At 34.7% G+C, this 26,067-nt stretch overlaps 1 protein-coding gene across 1 annotated transcript in view; it reads left to right on the plus strand.

Annotated features, from left to right (window-relative positions):
* Positions 1-26,067, plus strand: part of LOC122792378 — a 30,792-nt gene that overhangs the window by 1,751 nt on the left and 2,974 nt on the right. The window lies entirely within an intron of this gene.

The following is a 26,067-nucleotide window of genomic DNA, read 5'->3' on the forward strand; positions in this document are numbered from 1 at the left end:
CCTGATTAGTTTTAGTTTTGTGTTTCATTTTAGAGAAAAGAGATTAAAAGCCACAGAGGCCAGAGTTTTTAAGTCCTAAGACATAACTTCAGAAACAGTATTGTATGAGAAAATGATACGTATTATTTTAAATGTTATGTCCACTCTTCCTAGTATAAAACTACTATCTCTTACAAAAAGAATTCAAGTCACGTGACTTCTGTGCTGCATCAGTCTTGCTCTGAACTGGATGTTCAATCAAGCTGTGCAGAAGATGAATATAATTCCATGCCAGAATGTTTATTCTGCTACGATCTATATAATCTCATTTGACATCACAATCCTCTATCTGTGACATTGCATGGTTGCAAAAAATTGCACTAATCAGAAAAAAAGTTAACATGATCCAAATATAGAAAATAAATGTAGTGCACTCACAGAAGTAGTCCAAGTTCTCCATATGATCAAATGTTGCCTGCCTACCTCTCAGTGTGGCTGCAGATACCAAATGTCATTTTTCTGAATCTAATAGCAATTTAGAATTTCATTAACTAGATGAAGGGGGCGAGTGTCTGTACCATATATAGCATCAGTAAGGGTGTTGAACTGGCTGTGGGGGAAGGAGGGCTTGATCCAGGTGAACTATGACCAACAAGCAGAAAAATCTCTACCTTTCTTGGATGGGGAGTGAAGCTTGGGAAAGGAGAATAGCCGACTTCTTTACGATTTATCTCCGTGAAAAATGTAAATACATTTTAAGCTTTCCAATAAAGAGAAGCTTGCATAAAGAACATGGATCGTACTTTTATTGTAATAAATATAAATGTGTGCATTGCCAACTACTATATTTATGGGATGACCTACAAGAATTTTGCATTGTGATATGTTGTCAAAATATTGAGAAACAATACATTTACAAGACTCGCTCCTCAAATTTATTATAAACACATTAGTTTGTGAAAAATATCTGATTTTTATGACTTCCATCTCATAAAAAAGTAATTAACATTTTCAGATAATAAAATAAATGAGATATCACATGCAGAATGCAAAACGCCAGTTTCGCTCAAGTACAATTTGTTCTGTATTTGAATTCTGACAGCTGATGTATTTAAAAAGGGTCAAGAAAGGGAAAGTTTGGGGTCAAACTATTTACAGGTGAGTTCCAAGGATGCATTATTTTTTTCATTTGTTTGCCCCACATTTTCATTGGGATTATTTTTTGACTTTACTTCATACCCTGCTGTGGAAAGTGTTACAAAGCAGATGATTTTATAGCAGGGCTCAAAACTAAATGTTTATAAAGGAGTGTGTAATGGCAGTAACATAAATCATGAGCTCAAGCCTTGTAAATGGTATCTGGGAAAGTTAGGGTAAAATGTGAAGGAATGAGTAAGTGTAACTGAACTAGAAAAGCACAGGAAAATGCAATACTGGTTTGTGATTTACCTGCAGGAGACTGGAAACAAGCAAAGACATAAGCTTGTTATTCCAGGATTAAAAGTTCTATATGGAGAAACACCAAATGTCAGCTGGTCTTGTATAATATAATATGAATAGCGAAGAGATACAACGACTGCCACATACTTGGCTCTATTACTTCTCTACTGTATGACTGACGGTCATCTAAACAGGGTTTACAAATGTTCCTTGGTCAATAAATATATTTGTTTTGGGGCATTTATTATGCTAGAATTTTATATAACATTAGAAAATACCAACATTATAAACTGCAACATTGTAGCTTTGGTAATTTTCAGTATTTTCATCTAAAACTTATTTAATATTATTTATTATACAATGACCCCCCCCCCATTAATATTCCAAAACATGCACGCTGATTGGTCAGTGTGCACATTGTAAATCAGAGTTATAGTATTGGAAAAAGGTCCGGTCGCCCGGACTTTTTCCATTAGTATAACTTTTTTTTTTCTTTACAGCAACAGAGAACGCAAGATCTCCGTTGCATTTTACAACCTGTCTTGCTATGTTAAATGAGTTTAACATAGCGAGACAGCTTTAAAAAAAGCAACAGAGCATCTCCGTTGATTTTTTTAAAGCTGTCTCGCTATATTAAACCCATTTAACATAGCGAGACACTTTAAAAAGCAATGGAGATCTTGCTTTCTCCGTTGCTTTTTCAAAACTGTCTTGCTATGTTAAATGGGTTTAACATAGCGAGACAGCTTTCAAAAAAGCAACAGAGACTCTCCGTTGCTTTTTTTAAAGCTGTCTCGCTATGTTAAACTCCTTTAACATAGCGAGACAGTTTGTAAAAAGCAACGGAGATCTTGCTTTCTCCGTTGCTTTTGCCCACACCTCTGATGTACTGCGTAAGTATACACATGTGCAGTACATCAGAACTACCGCAGAATACCAGACAGCTGCGGAAGGGCAGCAAGGAGGCATTATACAATGCCATTATTTAAGAAAAGTAATTATTTTTTTCTTAAATAATGTCATTGTATAATAGGAATAACCTGGGTGTGGGTAATGCTGGATTTACCCACGGTTGTCTTTGTTTGGCCACTCGGGCTTCGCCCTCGTGACCAAACCACACCAACTGTGGGTAAATCCAGCATTTCCCACACCCAGGCGTAGGTTATTGCTATAGAATACAACTACTGTTATTAAGATAAAATGATATGATGAATTAGCAACAAAATGTGTTAAAACTAAGTAATTGTCGTGTTATATAGAAAGAGCAATAATGATAATGAAAGGCAAAAGCAAATACACTACAAAGTGAATCAGCTGTCCTCTTATAGCCAGACCATTCACACGCATTAGAAGAAATCTGTTGTTAAAATGATGATAGTTTTGTGGCATCTTAAGTAAAGGTTTTGAATTGACAATTGATTATTATGCCCCATTCTGATTTTATTTTATATGTCATTCATTCTTTGTTGACCTGGTTAGTTCCATTGGTTAGTGACCTCTTCCTAGGGTAGAACCAAAGTGGTATTCACAATGACTTGGAGGAATTTGGCCAGGGTATCAGAGAACTTACCCTACTCTTGTGAATATGCGCCTTGAGATCTTTTACATCCTCCTGAGCTATCACCAGCTCAAACAGATAGAACCTCAGTTTAATATCTCATCTAGAGGATGGCACACCCAGGAGTGCTGCATGCAGTGTCAGCAATTTGAAAATTGATCCAGCCACCTGGGGGGAGGGGGGGGGCTTCCAGCACTGAAGGCAAGTGTGCTACCTGTTGATATGTTTACTCAATTTTTGGTTCTTAACTGAGGGTGGCATATGCCTCCTTTGCTCTCAGTTACATGAACTCCATTTGTGGCTGATAGCTTACAGGCTCAGATTTAATAACAAAGAGATTAACTATTTTTGTAGTTTCATTAGTAGGGATGCTGCTTATGAAATATTTCTGAACATAAAAAGTATTCTAAAATAAACATCATTATGGGACACGTATACATAATTTTCTTTTTCTCACTACATGGAAGCACATAATTGTTTGTTCTGTCAGAAGCCAGGCCTTTTTCTTTATTAATAGGATCTACCATATCAATAAAATGCAGCAACACAATACATACAATAGCAGTGATTAGTACTGGTAGCAGCATCATTACAGTTATTGTTTTATTTATTTGTTTTATTTTATTGTGTTTGTTTCTAGTTAGGAAACTGGACAACTACAACCTCTAGTTAAAAATGCTTAAATGCTAATAAAATTATTAATTGCAAAGAAAAAAGCAAAAAAGCAGTATTAAGTAAATGCATTCAATACAAATATACAAAGTACAAATAATAGTAACAAGGTATTGTATACATCAGATAGTACAACTGGAACAAAGTACACCTCTCTGAAACACAATTAAGAAAATATTATCATACAATGTAAAATAAAAAACTAAAATACCAGTTAGTAAACTGTTATGACTCGGAATCACTACATTTACATAAACTTTGTTGTTTGTATAATTCTAATAGATGTTTTCTTTTAAATGAGTTGTGAACTGGAAGTTGTTGAATACTGTATGACAGTAAATGCAATAAACTACAATAAATATACATTTATATAAATAATATTCATATATAATTATATACAATGTAACCAATGTCAAACACAATGACCTTTTGAATATGAACTCACTGAAGGCCAGACTGCTATGACTGAATGATCATTTTTTCACAGAGTTTAATGAGCCTAAAGATAGTTATTTTCCCCAAAGCTATAGTGGCCTAAGAGTTTGTTGTAAATATTATTTATTTATTTAAGATTTGTTGACCGGGAAAGTCCGACTAGGTTCCACGGATCCTGTTTTCAGCGGAGGCCTGGGGAGAAATGCTCCAGAAGCATGTCTTTAGAATGTGGTAGGAAACCGGAGTACCCAGAGGAAACCCACGTGAATGCAGGGAGAACATGTAAACTCCACACAGAAGGCACCCCAGCCAAGAATCGAACCGAAGAACCTCTTGCTGTGGGGAGACAGCATTAACCGCTGCACCATGGTGCCACCCTATTAGGGAATGAAGGGAAAACAGCTCCTTGTACAGAGTTAGGCTCAAGGGCAGGAGTCTTTAATAGGCTTGCCATCCTAATTCACACATCTGCCTAAATTTGTAGTGCTGGAGGAAAAAGTGACTTCTGCCAAAAGACTGTGGTCAACCATTCAATCCCGTGGAAGCAGTCATGGTGCAGGTAAGCTCAGAGAACATGTTGGGGCTGGTGAAGGGATGTCATTGTATATGTAGGATGTTATTGTATGCAGCTAGATGAATGTGTGAATGTGCGCGTGCATGTGTGTGTGCCTGTGTTTGCTGGACTTGAATGTGGATGAATGGGTGCTTTTATAAACGTGATTGTTCTCAGTTTATTTGTTTGATAGCTGTGTGTGCAAATAGGTGTATGTGGTTTTGTGTGTGTGTGTGTGTGTGTGTGTGTGTGTGTGTGTGTGTGTGTGTATACATGTCTGCGTGTGTGTGTGCATGTGTGTGTGTGTGTGTGTGTGTGTGTGTGTGTGTGTGTGTGTGTGTGTGTGTGTGTGTGAATGTCTGGAGTGTGTATGAGTGTGCATAGGTGTCTGAATTTGTGTGGCATACCTTTGCCAATGCCATGCATGGGTCACCAGGGAAAACACTACCACCAATAGGTCTTAGAGTACTAGTGCTGGAAAACTGTGATTCAGAAACATGCTAATAAGATGATAATAAAGTCTTTGTCATTGCAGCTATACCTGTCTCTTTATTGCATTTTCTCACCATTGTGTAGATTGACTGAATTACAGTATGCAATTTACATGACTGCTGAGAATCTTTCTGAATCCTAAGGTAATTGTATAAAACTAATTATTTAAACAAAGTCAAAAGAAATGGATTTTTTTTTGAAAAGGGATCTCTGGAGCACTTTGCCCATGAATGGATCTCACAAACTCCCAAAGTGAGAAGTTGCTCTCTAAGCAGGACTGTATGCAGAAGTTATATGAATTGCATGAACTTAACTTAAATACTGCATACCAATAAAGAATAACTTCCCTGTGTGCATAGTTATCATAATTTCTAAACCTGGGTGGCCTTTGAGCTTAGGGAAGATCACTTTTAAGGGCCTCAGCATTTTTGGGTGTATGTGTTGTCTGTGGTGTGTGTAACAGGTGATTTGTGATTTTGTGTGCTTCTGACAATCTGTTTGGTAGTTGTAGTAGTTTTATGTGAGAGCATTGCCTCCAGTGACAGTGTATACTTACATCTCTTACATACTGTGTACATTTTTCAGGAATTAAGTAGTTATGAGAGAACATGAAACAATTTTTACATTGTCTCAGGATGTCCAAGTCTACCAAGCTATTTACAGAGACAGGACGAAAGTCAAGATCCAAGGTTTTGGGTACATATGTAATGGACTTCAGTAGGCAAGGAATTAAGAGTGTATTTAAATAAGGCTTTGATTAGTGGCAAGCTTGTTTTGAAGCTTGTTTTGGTGATTTTTCTTGTGCATAACCAATGTATAGGAGAATTAAATGAGCATATAACAGATTTGTTTGGATGTCAGTTGGGTAATAATTGCAATCGTAGTCGAATCTTGCAGAGTGATGCTCCCCTTTGTAAGCGCCTGCTGCTCATCAGGCAACTGCAAAAAAATTTATGAGTGTTTTTTATTCAGAACTTGATATTCTAAGCACTTGTTACTACACATGGCACGGCTAACCATCTATGTGTGGTGAGCAGCACTGAGCAAACACAATGACTTTATGCATAAAATAGCCAACTGGCCAATCACAAAAACTCACTTAAAGCCTTTCTCTGGGACTCCAAGCTCAGAACAGACCAGGCTACCCTCTACTGCTACTAGAGTGTAAACTTAACCTTCTTAATATAAAATCACACAAAGGGTGAGCCCAAAATACAGAAACTACAGAACAGTAAAAAAAATAATTAGCAAACACTTCCTTGTACAAGATGACTACATTGTAGAAAACCAACTGTTAAGATTAATGAAATACAACTGTACTTTATAACAATAAAGCACATGAATAACAATAAATAATTCATCAATATAGCAGCAGTACACATGACTTAAGAAAATTGCAAAATACTGAGCTGTAGCACTTTTCTGTGTTAGGATGGCACTGTATAGAACCAAAACAGTCAGTAGACATTGACTGTAATACAGACAGAGAAACTGACTAACAGTCAAAATAACCCACTAGCCAGTCACAAAAATACATGTGAAGCCTTCCTCTGTGATTTCCAAACACAGAACAGTCTAGGCTACTGTCTACTGGCACTAGAATGCAGCTCTAACCTTTCTTAATATAACATCAAACAAGGGTGAACCCAAAGTGCAGAAATTACAAAACAGGCAACAAATTAACCAGTAAACACTTCCATGGACAAGATCGTTATAGTACAGAAGAACAGTAATTATGATCAGTGAAATACAACGGCACTTTACAATGATAAAGTGCAGAACTAGAATAAATAATTCAGCGCTATATCAGCAGCAGGGTTAGTTAACTTAAGAAAAGTGCAAAATATCAATCTGTAGTACTTATCTGTGGATGACTACAACAATTAAGATTAACTGAGTACTCTTTAAAATTACAGTTTTACTTATAAAAATGTCTCAAGGAAAGCAGTTTTCCTAAACAGCAGTACCATACTTTCCATGGCAGCAAAAGCTACAAACCCGCCTAGATTCAGGAGCTGAGATTGTCATCTGTGTGCAGTAGTCAGAAGTGGCTTGCAAATTATATTAATTTTGTATAATGTCATAGTTTACACTAAGAGTTACTGGAGGTTCCCACAGGGTGGGTGGTGTTTAGAGGTTAGTGGAGTTACTTTTTTCAGAACACATCAGTCATCAGGTTTCTTGCAGTTTCCTATTGATTAGAGGATTTGTCCACCAGCAGTGACAGCAGATTTTCATAGGATGAGTAGATCTCAGACATCAGTGGAATGTTCACTGCACTTGTCATCCACTGAAAGGTTAGATTCTTAATGGCATCAGGGCTGAGAAATCTAACAATAAGAAAGGCATGAAATAGGATTGTTTCCCCATCTACTTTGCCCATTTCCATATTTCATGCCTAGTAAATAATCTGCCAGTCCCAATTCATCAACAGCTTTTGTCCTCCCCCATAAAAAAAAAAAAAAAAAAAAAAAAAAAACCTCTTGCATGACTACCCATTATATTTGGAATTCCATCGCTTAGTTTGTTTTGCATTGTTGGCTTTACTATCTCTGCTAGAATGATCTTCCAATCTTCTCCTATGTTTCTGTAAAAAAAAATGCTTATCTGGTTTTCCATAAGTAATTACACTAAATATCATTGACTTTCACTGAATGTATAGTCTCTAACTTTGACACTTACGTTATCATTTCACAAGAGGCAAATTTGCAAACATGTCCTTACTGCAAATATTGTGAGGACAACTGCATAACAGGCAAAGGCAAATTCTCAGAATACCCCAAGCACTAATTATACCCATTCATAATATATTCACCCACTTTATCTAACTGCTGTACAGTGACCTAAATGATCACGTTCACTACTCATCCCTTTTTTTTTTGGAAAACATTTTAGATAATTTAGAAATGCTGCGACTGACAAGCCGAAAGTGAGTTGAATGAACTGGAGGTGCAGGATAAACAGAAAAAAAAACTAGCGCGTAGATAAAATCAAAAAAGCAAATGATTTTTTTTTATCTGCATGAATTTTCTTTCTCTGTTATCACCTCATTATTTTTCAGCATTTTCCAGATTTTAGATAACTTCCTCTGGCATGTACTGCTTTTACTATCTGCATATATCACTAGATTGTAATCATTCAGTTGTTAATTTGTTACTCTTCCCTCTCTATATTCTCTGTCAGTTTCAGTGAATTAATCTTATCCTATATTTGAACTTGTGGATGAGCTTACACCAATATCTTCCGCATTTGTTCTATTACAGATAATCCTGTGTTTTTCATCATGCGACTCCTTTTTTCTATTGCATGTTTCACTTTTCTTATCTTTTCATTTCCACAAGCTACTAGTTTTTTAAATATCAACTTTTTTTAGTTTAGCAAGGCTTTGCTGTATGTTCAGCATATCCTGTAACTACAGCTGAGTTAGCTGCTTGGGTCACATTGGTTGCCATGCTAATGAGACAATCGGTGGCTTTGGCTTGCAGCAAAGCTTTGCCTAGATCACATTGGCTGATATGTCAGTCTAATAAACTTCAAAGCAAATATTCCAATGGCCTTTGCTGTTTTTATACAATTTTAAGAGGTGGACTTACACCTATTGTACTAAAATTCACACGTTGTCCTACTGAATGAAATAATGTACCATGAATATTGCTTTTGAGTGCATTTAAAAAGTGAGCAAACAGGCACTTAAGGTATTAGGTGTGTATATATACAAGTACTAGTCATTTATCATTAATTTGTCATTGAGCCCTTCTCTTTTGTTTATACAAAATTGATCACGTATAAAATCATCTGTATATTGAATTGTAGTAATATTTCTACCATTCAGTTAGATATGGTTGTTAAAAGCAAAACATTTCACTATGCAACTGACAAGTCCTGATTTCAAAAGTCATGAAAGGAATACCTTGTCCTTTTTCTGTTGTCTTTGCTGAGGTTTTACCAAAGCAAATGTTTGTACAAATAACGGGAAAAAAACATCAAATGCTTGTTACTATACACTCTATATTAAAAACACTGGTAAGTTTTAATTACAGTATACTTACTAATCGTTATTAGCATTACCCCACAAAAAAACAATTCAGCAAACTATCATGCCATCCATTACTTATCTTCCCCAAATTATGAAGTGAATTCAGTAATTTATGGTAAGGGAAGCTAGTACACTTAGAGTAAACATAAACTCTTAAATCATTGCAGGAAAAAAAAAGTAAAAAAAATTATTGTGTCAAACTTCAACTACTTCTTTCGACAAAAAATACTTATTGTCATATTCATGTAGACAGACAGAATAAAACAATAAATTGTTAGCTACAAATAATTAACTGACTCAGTACAGTGTGGTTGTTACTGATTAGGAGAGCCATTCAAGAATTCTAATATGGGAATGGATAGCAGGGTCAGCTTTACATTTTTGGGAACTCCTGTAGAATTAGCAAAGCCATGGGATTCACAGCAGAACTAATGTCAACAGCATGTTTGTTGCAGGATAAAGAAGTCATGCTCCACCACCTGAGAAATGACAGATTTTTGAAGCAGAATAAAAAAATAAATAAAACAAAATCAGTGTTTCCCAGAAGAATGAATGCACTGGGATTTCAAAAGATTAGAATAGCTAGAGAGTCCGGCAGTATTTAAATAAGGAAATGAAATTGGGGCAACAACCAGATTAACAGAATCAGAGGGGTCTTGGCAAAATCGGTTAAGAGAACTAACTAAAACAAAAAAAGAAGTCCTATATCCTGAGTAAGTGTAACATAATCAGGAGGCCTCAGCACTTTTGCCAGTTAGCAGGAACTCAATCGTAATGGAGACAAAAGATCATCGGTAATGTTACATGTGGCTCCCAGTCATAAACAACAGACAGGGTTGCCACAAGCCCATGTTTCCATTCCGTCTAGAAAATTGATTGTTGATTAGGAAATCAGATTAGTAGATCGGCAAAGTGACCTTACAAGTCTTAATACCAGAATTTCTAAATCATTACCTCAAGACATGTAGCTTTGTTCAACCATCACTTCAGTGTGAAGTGACTGGGTCTGAGGGAGATTAGTGAAAACATGTAACACATTCCACTTTCAACAGTGTTGAACAGAAGTGTCTACTTGCATAATAGGCATGGCAAAAAAGGAGCGAAGTAGGCAGGACGCAGGGTGGAATAAAAGGAGTTGCTTTTGTCAGTATTTTTTTACCTCTTCCAAAGGGGCAATGCTATTAATAGATTAAGGTGCACATATTAGCTTCACTGGGGAAAATGCCTGCAGCAGAATTTAACTATGTCAAGGAGCCATTTCAGTGGTAAAATAATTCATGAAATCATGCAGCCTGCTACTTGATAAAACAGCTGCCCATATAATTAAGTCTGTCACTACAACCAGCTGTGTAGAAAAAAGAGATTAGAAGCACACCATGACAATCAAAGCCAACTTAAAAAGCTGATGTATCCTTTATTTGTAGAAAGTAAGCACTTTCACGCCTCACAGGGCACTTCTTCAGACTTTAATGAAAATTAAAAGTAAAAAACTCCCTTATATCTCTACTTACCTCTTTCTCAAGCCAATAAAATCTCTGAATGTTAATTAGCTAATTAATTCTAATTAATTCTAATTTACAGTATTTAATTTCCTTGTCTTTAGAGAGATCTTTATAAAGACAGTTGTTGACTGATAGAATTGTCTAATAAAACTGGCAGTCTACTGTGAGTTTCTAAAAATAATAATAAAATATTAATAAAATATATTCATACACATGATGTATCTATATGCAAACAGACATACATAAAAAATTCATATAGAAACATAAAAATATAAAAATACATAAACATATAAATATGAAAATGTAAAAAATAAAAAATACATACATATACATATCCATATCTGTATACTTATATGTGACTCAATCTATACCTCAATATTATGTATAAATATATGTGTGTGAAAGTATATATATATATAAATAAGTATGTATAAAAATATATAAAAAATATATATATAATATATATATATATATATATATATATATATATATATATATATGATACATAAAAATACACACATATATATATATATATATATATATATATATATATATATATAAGTATATATGAATATATATGTGGACGTGTGAAGTAAATGTAATATATGATAGATATGTGTGTGAATGTAAATATAAAAGTGAATGCAAAAAGGTATATAAAAAAGTATGTATATGCTTATATATGTATGTGAGAATCGCATGAATGTGTATGTGAGAGTATGTGGTGAAAATCAGTATGAATTAAGTGCAATATGTATACTTGAATGAGAGAAACTAGTGTATGCAAGTGAAGAATTGTATGGAAAGAGCAGTGTTGTTAATGTCTCAATGGTCTATCTTTCAAAAAGGGTTTTAAAGAAACTCTATCATTGAGGCCATGTCTAATATCAGCTTGTAGTCTGATTATCCATTTGTTCTCTTCTTTTTCAGTAAAGTTACTTATGTTTCCTAGCCTTGTGGTGGTGTGTATCAGTTCTAAAACCATGAACTTGAATTTATGTGTGGTATCATTATAAATCACATGTTTGGCTAGGGCATTGGTCTCATTCTCTTTGCTTATGGCATACAGATGTTCCCTAATTCTCTCTCTTAATGTTCTATTCGTTTTACCAACATAATACATATTGCATTTTTGACAAACACCTAAATAAACAACATTTCGGGAAGCACAACTAGCATAGAAATCAAACTCATAACATACTTGTGTGTCAGGATGTGTAAAAGTATTTCTATTATATATATATTGACACTGGTTACAATTGTAACAAGGAAAAGTTCCCTTTTTTACTGAAAGTATTCTAGTCTGTTTGTGCTCATAACATAGTAGTCTCTTCAAGGACCTAGTGTTCTTATAACTGAAGCTCGGATGTTGACCTACTATCTTACTAATCTCTTCATCTAAAGTCAAAATTCCCCAGTTCTTTCTAATAACACCTGTTATCATTCTATTACAGTTAGTATAAGGGATATTAACTCTTTGTCCAATCTTGTTATTTCTTTTCTGATGAACTACCATATTATTCTGTTGTTCAGCGCCTTCTATATATGGACTTCCTTTACCTGTTCGATCCACATAATTTAGATTCTCTAAATCTTTTTTATTATAACCCCTATCTGATAAATCCTTTTCTGTGTCTAATAAGGCTTTTTCAAAAATGTCCTGTTTACTAGTTAACCTTGAGCATCTCAATGCCTGGTTCTTTACCACATTTTTATATATATGTGGGGGATGCATACTGGTTCTGTGTAAGAAGGCATTTCTTCGACAGGGTTTTCTATAGATAGATGTATGTATCTTATCTCTATCCTTTGAAATCAACACATCTAGAAACTCTATAGAATCTTCTGAGCAGTTACTAGTTAATGTTAAAAAGCTAGTGGTGCCATTTATATAGGTAATAAAATCATTAAGTGATTCATAGTCTCCTCCCCAAATCAAAAAGAGGTCATCCACAAATCTCTTATAAAGTCTAATATATTTAGAAAAAACAGTATGTTGTAGAATGTATGTATGTTCCCAGTAAGCAAGTACTAAATTTGCATATGAGTTGGCACATGGGGTACCCATTGCCACTCCTGTTGTTTGCAAAAAATACTTATCAGCAAATATGAAAACATTATTATTCAAAATGATTTCCAATAACATTATAATCTTAATTACCTCATCCCTTGTTATATCTTTCTGAATTAAGTACAACCTTAAATATTCTAGACCTACATCATTGGGTATACATGTAAATAGGGACTTTACATCCAGGGTTACTAGATAATCTGTTTCCATCAAGAGCCCATCATTATTTAATGTAGTTAGTGCTTCTAAAAACTGTTGCGTGTCCCTAAGAATAGATGTAGTTGTTTGTACAATAGGTTTTAGCTGTTTCTCTATATAGATGAAGATGCTCTCAGTTAACCATCCCTTGCCTGAGACTATAGGTCTCAGGGGTGGTTTTTGTAGGTTCTTATGAATCTTTGGTAAACCTCTAAACATAGGAACTAGTGGTTTCTCAATAAGAAAGTATTTGTAAAGATCATTATCTATAATAGAGCACATTAGCATATCATATAAATCTGTGTATACATTCTTAATTAAAACATTCAATTCCATAGGAGTTAGGCACTTATAGGTAGTCTGTTCAGACAACATGTCAGTTATTTCTTTATCATAAAAGTCCTTGACTAATATCACAGTGGCACCTCCCTTATCCGCAGGCCTAATCACAATATTTACATTATCCTGTAATTCATTTAAAGCTTGTCTTTCTTCACTAGTTAAATTAAAAAATTGGGGAAAATGCCTGCAGCAGAATTTAACTATGTCAAGGAGCCATTTCAGTGGTAAAATAATTCATGAAATCATGCAACCTGCTACTTGATAAAACAGCTGCCCATATAATTAAGTCTGTCACTACAACCAGCTGTGTCTTTAAATTTTTAAAGAAGAAGTACTGCTAATACTTTGAATCTTTCATCCTGTCAGAGTTATTGTTACCCAACTTAGATATTAGGCACACACTATTTCAGTACTAACTTTGGTTGGTTTGAGAAACATGTAGTAAAAATGTGAAAATATGATAACTTAATGTGGTTTTGGAACCCCTAGGACCAGGTGACCTCCAAATATGACAGGGCTCGCTGGTGCTTAAAACCGGCTATGACAGTAAGCTAACTTCTAAAGCTATTAATAAAACATTCCTTTCAATGCAGTTAACCTACCATGCACAAAATGTACAAAAGAAAATAAGTTTCACATTTATGGCAATGTACCATTTCCTTAATTAAAGCACATGGTTTTACTATTGATTTATTTGCTGACTTTTTTTATCAAATCATTTAGAATAACACTTTAATGACACATTTTGTCACAAAGACAGGATAAAATGTTAACAAATGGAATAGCGTTGAAGAAAAATGAGCTCCCATAATCCATCATAAAATGCTTTTAGAAAAACAGATTATCTTTCATACGAAAAAAATAACTTACCTCAAATTCACAGTGGATACTGTAAAAAGAACTGTAATGTTCTCAGAGAATGTCTGTGTTCTTTCACATAAAATGCCTAAAATGTTGTACTAGAGTGACAGTAAATCAAGATAAAAATAAAAAATGCATTGTACTTGCCTTTTTCAGCAAGCTGTAACATGTAAATTAAAATGTAAAACAAAATCTCTAAAATAGTATATAACTGGGTGTTTGCTAATGTGGAATTGTATAACAGTTAATTAAAAATAAAAATGAAAGCAAGCCTTTGCTTTCTGACTGTGCAAAACTCCAGTGAAAATCTCATGCTCCTTGGATAATAATGACTTGGATGAAATAATGATGATGACTTGTTTTAATTAGATTCTGGCCTGATGAACCTCACGCTTCCTTCATGAGCATATATAGCTTCATAGGAAGTTACTAGGCCAACAGCCCTAGAGCTCTTAGAAGCTTAGCCATATTTATCCTGAGTTGCCCCAAATTGTTGGTGGTTAGGTGAGTGAAGTTTGCAGAGGTAAGGGTCTAGGGTAGTTAATACAGACCTCCTCTTCCAGGAGGGACATGGGCACCACCCCAGGAGTGAATTTGCAGTCACCTATCCATTGATCTAGGTTGTGTTTGAGGAGGGTCATGAAGGGGCTCTGTTTCATGTGAAATGGAAGCTTGTAACAGAGAAGTGGTAGTATATGAGGAATAGCATACCCTAAATTTAAACTAAAACCACATAAAATCTTTTTTGGTGGCTTACAATTAGAGGTGATGACTGTTAATTTAAACAGTAGTAATTACTAAAGTAAAGTAGCTTCAGGAGTTAATGTTAGAGGATCTTCTTGGAAAAATAGATCAAATGTACTACCTATAGGAACTCTGAAAGTTCTGTTTTGGGCTTAAAATCCAGCAACAGTAAGGGCACAGTATATATTTAGCCAGAAGCAGATTGCTTCTAGTTTCTAGCTTAGAGGTTAGAATATATTTTTCCTGACCATTTCTTGTCTTTTGAATATTTTATTTTTAAAGTCTCATGCATGACTTTTACTGTTTTATATTTACTTGTGAATGCTTTTGTTTGCTTATTTCAAGGAAATCATTTCATTGTTCAACTTCAAATGCTTTTGGCCAATGACTTATTTACTGGTTAAAGGGCTTACATGTTTTAAATCCACGTACACTTGTGTGTTATCTGTCCACTGAGAAGACATTAATTGCTGCCATCTGAATAGTGAAAAGCTGGCTTAATTGAAGCATTTAAGTAGTAAGGTGTGTTCGTGTTTTGTTACTTTTGACTAACTGGTGGCAGCATACCTTAAAGCTTGGAAAGAAGGGGTGTGGTTCTGAAGTGTCACATTTCCCTCCCCATTCTGAGAGTCCTGTACATGCATGGGTGTGCAAAATAAGTTGAGTTTTAACTACAATTTGTAAGGTCATACTGGAAGGTACTAGTCTTCATCCGAGGTGGGCAAAATCCTGGGGTGCCAGTATTTGTAACTCTGATCTGTAGCTGTGCCTTGTGGAGCTTATCTTACTGTGGCTGGTTTTGGATTACTGAAGCCATAAGTGCACATTTTCCATCCATTTTTAAGGCCCATTATCCTTTGTATACTAAGTAGTACAACTGTTATGATTGCAACCTCATATTGTTTGATCTGTATCTCATCAAATTTTGATGGTAGGACTGCATGAGTTATAACCCATGGCAGATATCAACTGCATATTAATTGGTGGAAGAAATATGCTGCAACTCTAGTAAGAACAAAACAAAAATGGTATAATCAGCTAGTTTTACTCAACTTATCCTTAAAATTCCTATTTTGTCTCTGGGAATATGGTAATAAGATGCAGCCATTACTTAATATTTTTGTGGTGATGATAGCTATTTTGAGGTTATTTCACTACAGTGTGTTTTACAGATATTTGCAATTATGAATTCTTATGAATGTTTTTTGACTATATGAGCATAACTGGAAATGTGTTCAAAAATGCACTGCGGCTATCCAAATAAGACTTGAGCTTACAAACTGCACTGACATCACAAGCTTAAATGCCTAACTATATTGCATAGCTGATCACATCCTCAGCTGTTCTAAAATGCTTATACAGTCTTTTAACATTGTTTTATAATTTTTCAAGCATGTAGAGTATGTGTATGTATTTCAAAAAAGCTTAGCAGTAAAACAAATGCATCCACTACAAAAGGCCAATCAACAACACATCAAGAGCAAACTGAATGAAATTTGTCAAGCAACTAGCTCAACAGCTTACATTTTAGGCGAAGGTGTGAACAAAATACTTTTTTAGGTATAAGCCCTCATGCAACCTCATTCATTCAGGCTATGCCCCCTCTATACCTTATGCCTATATGCTAACTCCATGGTCACACAGCCATGGATAAAAGCAAAGCACCCTGCAAGGGTAAAAGAACTGCTTAGATTACTACAACCTTGCAGTACACCTACCTTAATGTAAAAACATCTGAGGACTATGGAATTCAGAAAACTTGAAATGGGGAAACTGCATTCAGTGAATTACCATTTGCTGAATGCCACACCTCCCAAAATAAACCTACATTAACTATTATCTCAGAATGTTTACAAATACAGCTGTCCTTATTGAAATATAACTTGCATAGATTATGATCTGTTCTTATTTTGTGTAATAGCAGTAAACAGAAGGGTCTCTACCTTTATATTTGCTACTTAGTAATATAATTTTCACTTAACTGTTCATCTATCATCTGAAAGTGCATTCTCTGCATCAGGTGGCCTTTAATATAGGCATTGATGATTTCTCACAGTTTTGGATATACTCTGTGTAGTTTGTTTTTCCTGATATAGTCAGTCTACTACATAACTAGAGGAAGCTTAAGTACACAAACCATTCCAGTAATTAATACTTTGACAATCTTAAACTTCACCAATTCTTACTATCAATGCAGTGCAAATAGTTAATAACCATTTATTTTTACAATTATTTTGTATTGTGATTATTATTTAATATTTGTATATTGTCACTTTATTTTTACTTATGTTTACTGGGGCTTTTCCACCTTGAGTCTCCACTGAAAATGGGTTTGTCTGGAAACTCAGTTGGATTAAACTGGTTAACAAAAGTGAAATAAATAAATAAATAAATAAATAAATAAATAGCGAACTTAATTTGCTGTACATTGCTTCATGAAGATTATATTTATTAATATGTCCATAACAGAGCTAGAAGAAGATGAATGGCTGAAGCAACATTGTTACTAATTTTGCCTAACTGGTCAGTTTTTATGTGTACACATTCACAAAACATCTTCATGGATTTTATTGTTATAGCAGAAGGCGTATGTCATACCTACTGCAGTTCAGGCAAACACGAATAAAAATATGATGTTTCTGAAGTAAAAATTTTATTGGCATATCACTAATTTAAAGATACTTGCAGATTTTATCTAGAATTGCATTAATGATTAATTTTGTACTTTTTGTCTGTAAGGAAGTTGTTCACCTGCTTAATACTACAATGTAGATAGTTCTAATATTTGGATAAAAGTATTTATTTATTATTTGTTACTGTGTAGATAGACTGGCCCTTGAACCCTTTTTAGCCATGGACTAGCATACCTGGCAGACAGCAAGCAACAGAAGTACAGTAATTCTTGGGTTATATGACATTAACAATTAGAAAAGTACATAGAATTACTAACATATTACTTTATAACAATATTAATTTGAAAATAGTAAATAAAAAGACATATTTAGTACATTTCAACCAAAGAAGAAATTGTCAATATCTCACTGTGCAGTAGTTCTTAGCACATTACACAACTCTACACTGCAGTTGTAAATACAGTAGTAGCTGGGAGCAAAGAAAAGTAGCTATTGTTTGCAATGTCAGTGTCACAAGTAGCACACTTGCCTGTGGTACAGAATGTTGTGTGTTCCATTCCCACACCAGGTAAATTGAATGCAGGCTCTGAAGCCCAACATAAGGGGAGTGCTGCACTTCTGAATGTGCTGTCCTTCAGGTAACACATTAAACAAAGGTTCCCACCTGCTTGAGTTTATGGTAGCTCAGGTGGATATAAAAGCATCCCATGGCACCTATTAAAAAGAGTAGGGGTAATTTATTTACATCTTATTTACAAGCGACTAGGTTTACATAGATAATAACTTATTTACAATATTTAGATATTTATCTGCACATATTTACAAAATTAAAGCTTTATATACACATTCCTATTTGTACATATTAATTATTTATACTCATATTTATACATCATTATTTAAATTATAGCTAATCCTGATAGCTGGTAATCAATTTGAAATAAAAGCTAAAAGCTTAGTGAATGGAAAATCTCTCTGCCGCTCATCTCACCTACTGAGCGAATGCAAAATAAGACTGTCCAAGCAGGGAACTCTATCCCCAAAGTTAATTGTTCACACCAAAAACAAAACAAAAAGGCTAGTTCTTTAGTAAAGGCTATATAACTATACTGTATTGACCTGGTTAATTTCAAGAAGTGCTGCTCCTGATTGTTTTTTCCACAACCCTGGCCTTCCACAGATCAGTGGGTCCTCGCTCCATTCCCCCTCGCTTTGCTCGGCCTCACTATGCTCCCCTACCCTACCCTATTCCCACCCATCCCCATTTCAATTACACTTATACCTATCCAAGCCACACCCACCCACAATCCTCCAATCCATCTCCACCCATCCACACCACACCCTAACTTCCATCTCACCTACTCTACACACTCAGCCTGCTCTACTCTTCTACATGACTCCTACCTGGCAGCTACAGTTTCTATACTCCTAACCTCTTCCTTAGTCTATTATCACCTTCCACTTCTACTTTCCTATATCTAACCACCTTACCCCTTTCTTCACTTATATCACCATACACTCCTACCTCTACATCTGACCTAATACCTACCCACATTTTCTTTTTCTGGAAACTTTCTATATCAAAGCAGGGAACATCACTCCTCTCAAACATGCCCCCATTGCACAACATCCTTCTCCTTTTATTCTCCATATACCTCTCTCTCCTTCTACAACTCTCATCACTTCAACCAACATGTATACCCCCCATACCTACATCAACAACATCTACCTACATTCCCATCTCCTACAGCTACTCAACTATCTGCTCTATTCATTATGACTCTAATATTATTCTACAAAGGAGACCTCCTAGGGACCTTGTACAAAACCATGTCACAGATCCAAAAAGGAAGCTCTATCCAAAGATGCCTCCTAGTTATCCTAGTTATCCTAACCTAGTCCAGTGTGGTGACCACCCTAACCCTGGTCCTTCTTCTCCTCATAATGCCCCTAACTCAACAAGATCCCTCAATCTCACTACTATCAACATTCAACGTATTAGAAGCAAAACCCATCTTCTACATGCATGGTTAAGTTAATATAAACCTGACTTCTTAGCCATAACTGAGACTTCCCTAAAACCATGCATAAAGGATTCTGAATTCCTTCCCACAAACTATTCCTGTCTCAGATCTGACAGACTCACAAAAAGGCAGAGGCATAGCCTTATTATATCCAAGTATTTCCATATTCTAAGCCCATTCCCTCCTTCTCTACCACAGAATTACTTATTGCCTATTTTAAATTGAATAACTATAAAAACCTATGCATTATAGTCATATACATTCCCCCAGGCAACAACATTTCCATTCTAGAAGACATCCTTGCCTGAACTACCAATAACATAAAAAATGAAACACTAATCCTAAGCAATGTAAATATTAATTGGTTAGATATCTCCAACAACAATCACTCATTAGACATCAATCTCCACAGCTATACCCAGCTTATTTCTGATATCACCAGACCTGACACTAAGAATAGCAAAGGTTCAATCTTGAATTGGATCATGGTTTCTGACCCTGATAACATATCCACCTCTGGTACTCTTGCAAACAGTAAAAGTGACCACTCTCCAACATTCATAATATGTAAGCCTACCACCCTACCTAACAAACACCAATACAGATACACCCAGAATTTGTCCCAATTCTCCCCAGCTACTCTTAATGAAGCTTTGCAAAATACTAACTGGAATCCACTAAAATCTCTCCCTCATAATGAAGCTGTAGAATTTTTTAATACTAAATTTCTGACTATCTTGAACTCTCTTGCCCCTCTCCAGTTAAAAAGAGTCAAGACAAAACATTACAAATGGCTCACTAAGCCAACAAAGCAAATTATGTCCTCTAGGGATAAAGCCTGGAAAGCCTGGCTAAAAAACAAAACTCCTGCTACTCTCATCCAGTACAAACAACTTCACAACCAGGCCAAACGTTTAGTTCTCATAAACAAAAAAGATTACTTCCAAAGCCTCCAAAACCAACATAATCATAACCCCAAGAAATTCTGGGGAACAATCAACTCCTTACTCCATCCTGGAACAATCCACAATCCATGCCCTGATGCAGAACCCCCCCCCCCACTGAATTAGCCTCTCTCTTTAATTCTTATTTCATCGATAGTATTGTTAAACTTACTACCACCTTCCCACCCATCAACACTAACCAACCACACCCCGCCACACCACTTGCCACATCACCTTCATTACCAACTTTCTTACTGTCCCCCATACCTACCTCCACCATACAAAAGCTCCTTCACAAACTAAAACCATGCACCAATGCCCCAGATAACCTACCTGCAGAATTCTTACAGCTATCTGCCTCCTCAATTGCATACCCCATCAGTATCCTCCTTAACAGGTCCATTCAGGAATCCTGCATGCCTGATATCTGGAAAAAGGCATATGTTGTACCACTTCATAAAGGTGGCAACAACTCTGACATTCCCAACTTTCAACCCATTGCCATTCCGTCTCCCATCTCAAAAATACTAGAGAAGTGCATTCACACTCAACTCCTTAGCCACATGACTACAAACCACCTGCTTTCCCCCACTCAACATGGCTTTAGGCCAGGACATATCACTAACACTGCTCTCATTTCCTTCCTGGACACTGTTAATAGAGCCAGGGATGATGGATCCATAGTCTCCGCACTCTTCCTGGATCTATCAAAGGTGTTCAACACAGTTTCCCACTCCCTTCTGCTTACTAAACTGTCTAACCTTGGCACCTCTCCCTCCACCCCTCAGTGGTTTTCCAGCTATTTCAGTCATAGGCAACAAGCTACCATATGGCAACGCTGCTCCTCTCCTTTCAACAACACCAACACAGGAGTCCCCCAGGGTTCCAAACTGGGTGCACTTTTATTTAGTATATTCATCAAAGACTTCCATGCAACTCTTACCCACAGTACTGTAATCCAATATGCAAATGAGTCTACCATTATATGCTCTTCTAAATCTGCTTCTACAATGCAGCACCTTACCCAAGAGGCTTTTACCTCAACTGAATCCCGGATGTCACAGAATCATCTTGCCGTTAACCCCAACAAAACCAAACTGATAATATTTACCCCAGAAAATCTAGCCCAGTTAATAAGTCTGACTTTTCAGTTCATTCCCAAAACAATACTGTTATTAATGTTGTTCCCAGTACCAAACTGCTTGGTGTCATCCTTGACGATAACTTAACTTTTGACCTTCATATCCAGAATAACATAAAAAAAAAACATCAAAAGCTAGGTGCCCTCTATAGGCACAATTACGTTCTCACTTTCTCTGCAAAAAAAGCTCTTGCCTCCTCATTCCTGCTTCCTACTTTCCTATACGGCGCCCCCATCCTAACCAATATTCAGTCCTCCCTAAAAACTAAACTCAATACATGCTACAATAAAGTTGCCAAATTTGCTGCAAATGCTAAATTCTCCTCTCACCACTGTTCCACACAACATCAACTTAATTGGTTGGAACTTCCCCATTACCTCACATACCTACAACTTACTACTGCCCTTAAAATCATTTACTTCCCAGAAATCTGCCCAGCCCTAACTGACATCTTAACCATCTACCATCCAAATTGACACTTAAGATCAGAAAACAAAATGGTACTAAATACTGATAAACCTAAGCTCTCAGCTGGTCAAATGCATTACTCTTTCACTGTCTCCAAGGTTTGGAATAAACTCCTTCCTTCAATAAGAACTACCAGTAGCTCCACTGCTTTTAAAACCTCCCTTAAACTTCACCTCTCATCACATTGGATATGCACCTGCACTCTTAATCACAATTCCATTAACTGACCCCCTCTCCAAACCCATCTTAGCCTATCTCTACACCTAGACTTTCTTTTCCTTTCCCTCCTTTACACCTACTGCTTCTGCTGACACTAGCCAGCACCATCTCTACAATAAGCCTTCTGCCTCCTTTTCCTTTATACGATCTTCTCTCTCATCTAACAACCTTACCTGCCATCCACACCTCCTATTTCTATACTTCTACCATGATTTTAACAATTTTGTACCAATGTCACCATGTTATACAATGTTATCACCTCACTACTGTATTGTAATTCATGCCATATTATTGTATGCTCTTATTCACTTATCTAATGTACTACAACTACCTGATATATTCTGTATTATATGTTCTTTTATGTAATTACATGTGAGGCTTTTCTCCCCGAGCCACCACTGAAAATGGGCTCATCTCTGGCCCAGTGGACTTTCCTGGTAAACAAATGCAATAAATAAATAAATAAATCAGACCCCCCACTCCTTTTTCCACAACCACCATCTAATCATTTTTCAATATTGTTGACAATAATTATTTTCCATTAAACATATCACCCATACTACATAAAACATGTCTATCTAATCTTATTTTTTGTTCATTACTTATATTCTTATAGTATCCATATTCAGTCATTTCCATAGTTATATCCTTTCTACATCTGAAACATTCAAAACATTTTCATCACATAATTTATCTCACAATTTGTTTAGTAACTTACATCCCAGATAAACACGTTCAGTGATTTCACAGTGTAAGCAGATTCTTTCACTTTTCTTTTTCTATGGCATATTACTTTTAACTGGTATTTTTTTATTCCTCTCATTCATCAGTCTGTATATTCTATATCTAATTCTCAATGACAACTTTTCTTTATTCTTTTATTACTTTTTATTATTTTCCAAACATTTTCATACTTATATTTAAACACTTTTCAAACTAATTTTTAATTTTTACGAGTTATCCATTTTATTTTATACAAATTCAAAGATGCTGCATAAACTATTAAGTTTAACAGTCCTAAACCTCCTTCCTTTCTATTCCATGTATAATACTCCCATTTTCACTGCATTCAGTCTACAGCCCCACATAAATGAGGAAACTATCTGTAACAAATGTTTCTCATACTTCATCGGAACTATAAACACACTTGATAACTAAACAATTCTACCCATCAATAATGGGTTTATCAAATTCACTTTTTTCTTGTATACTAGTCTATATGTTTTCCATAACATAAAAAAAAATTTAATTCTTTTACTAATGTTTACATGAATTTTTACCAAAATTTATACCCCATGCATTAAGATTGTTTGTTGTAAGTTGAATATTTATTTCTGTCTCTCCCATTCCTTTGCTTTTGTCTTTGTTTAATGTCAAACCTATTTCAATCAAACACTCAACTACAGAAATTATTACTTTTCTCATTCCCAAACCATTTTTAGCAATTACAATTATGTCATCTGTATATGTCATTAATACTGGTATCCCAACATCTTTATATATAATGTATTTCACATTCTTCAATTTAATATTTACTTCACTAGCAATCACATTCATAACTAAAGCAAATAAAATGACATTCATGAGGCATCCTTGTCTTATACCTTTAGCCATTTCTATTTCTTTACTTATCCATCCATTAACTAAAACCTTTATTTTATTAAATCTATAAGCTGACTTACAAACATTTTTGATTTTATTATTGAAACTATATCCTTTTATTATGTCCCGTAACATTTTATTTTCCATTGCGTCAAAAGCGTTATTAACATCTCATATCACAAGTTTTAAAATATCATCTGCCAATTCTCTTTTCATCAATAACTCTTGACATCTCTTTCCTTTTATACAATATAAACGTTCTTCCATAATGTACTCCATCTTGTTTTCAAGTCTTCTTTGTATTATTTTCATAAAAATCTTATAGTCTGTATTATTCAACATTATTGATCTCAGTTTCTTATGACTTATTTTTCTCCCTCATAAACTTTAATACCCCAGTACATAATTTTATGCTTAAATCCATCATTTAACCATTCATTTAAGATTAGTAACAATTTTTTTTGCCATGCCACCAAATTATTGTACATTTCAAACCCAATTGAATCAAGACCTGCTGCTGAGTCTACATTTAAGTGTTTGAACACTCTAATTCATGCAAAGTAATTTATTTCAAATTTCTTGTTTATATGTTCTGAAAATATCTTTGTTCTCTTTGTTTTATTATATTTTCTTTTTTTGTTGTTGTTTTAAACATTTTTTTCTACGTTTTCTTATAATTTCCATAATTTGAAATTGACCTATTTTTATTTCTTCTTGCTTATCTTTCATTTTCCTCATCACAATGTTCTTCTCTTTTACTATTTTCCTTAAATTGGCTAATACATCTTTTTATCTGTAGTAAATGCCCTTTGTATAAAGATTCTTTAGTTTTCTCAATATTCCTTAATATAACTCTTTCTCCTTGTCATAACATGTTTTTATTTCTTTCTAGATTATCAAAAACATCTTAATGTGTTTTGATATATCCTTGTTTTGCTTTATTCCTTGTCTCATTTTGCCATTGTAAAAACATATTTTATATTTCATTTTAAAAGTAGTACATCATTCTAACCATTTACTGTAGAAATCCCTCATAGTAATGTGATCTCTCAATACCTGTGTAATTATCTCTTTTCCCTCTTCATTCCATACTTTTTCATTTATTATTCTCATACCTTGACTTAGTTTAATATATTTTTTATTTTCATTTATTTCTATCCATATGGCAAAATGATCTGAAAAACATGTTACAACTGATTCACCTTCCATCATGCTTAAACTTTCTGATTTTATGAAGTAAACAATTCTATATTTTAGTGTACCTCTTCTACATGATCGTAATTCTCTGTTCCATAATACTTATTTACCACATTTTATCACTTCTCTCAATTTTTTAATATCTTTTTCATTATTATTTCTTTTTCTGCTTAAATTACAGTTAAAATAGCCTGTTGTTATAGTATGCATGTGTTTCTTTGTAGGTAACGTATGCGTATATAGTTAGAAGCCTAGAAACTTTTTTCTGCTACCTTAAATATACAATAGTGAGTCTCCCCATTTTAACTATTGTTATATCTAAAATTTTCACAACTTTTTTGCATAAAAGCTGTATCACTGAACAGTGATCTTTACCAAAATTCCGCATTATTTCTCCATTTCATATATTTTCTGTTCATAATCTTTCTTTATTTGTTAAGAATCTTGTATCCTCTAAAATGATTAAGTCAACATCACATTTTTATACCATTCCAGAATAGTTATTCTTCTATAGATGTATTTATGCTGTTAACATATACGGTAAGCATTCTTAAACTGTTGGTTATCTTGTTCCTAGTTTAAAGGAACACATTCTCTCATTATGCTATATAATCCATTTCCTTTGTTTGTCTCCTTTGGGTTTACAGTTTTGAATTTTCTCTTTCTGTCTTTAACCCTATGCCAATAGAAGTATTTTCCCTTTCACTGCTTTGCAATGTATATCTTCCCCATCACTAACTTCAGAATCAATTTCTATTTCCTGTTCTTTCTGTTTTTTTATTAAAACCTTTTTTCTAGTTTGTTTACACTATTTTCTATTTCTTCTGCATCCTGCATCTTATTTTCACTATTTATTTCATTATCTTTCTCTTTACAATCCATCCATGTATGCCCTGTTTTTTTTTTTTTACATTTATAACATTGTAATTCACATTTATTTACACAATACCCAGTTTTT

The sequence above is a fragment of the Protopterus annectens genome, chromosome 1.part0 (genome assembly GCF_019279795.1).
Source record: "Protopterus annectens isolate FY-2018-M chromosome 1.part0, PAN1.0, whole genome shotgun sequence".
NCBI classification, from domain to species: Eukaryota; Metazoa; Chordata; order Ceratodontiformes; family Protopteridae; genus Protopterus; species Protopterus annectens.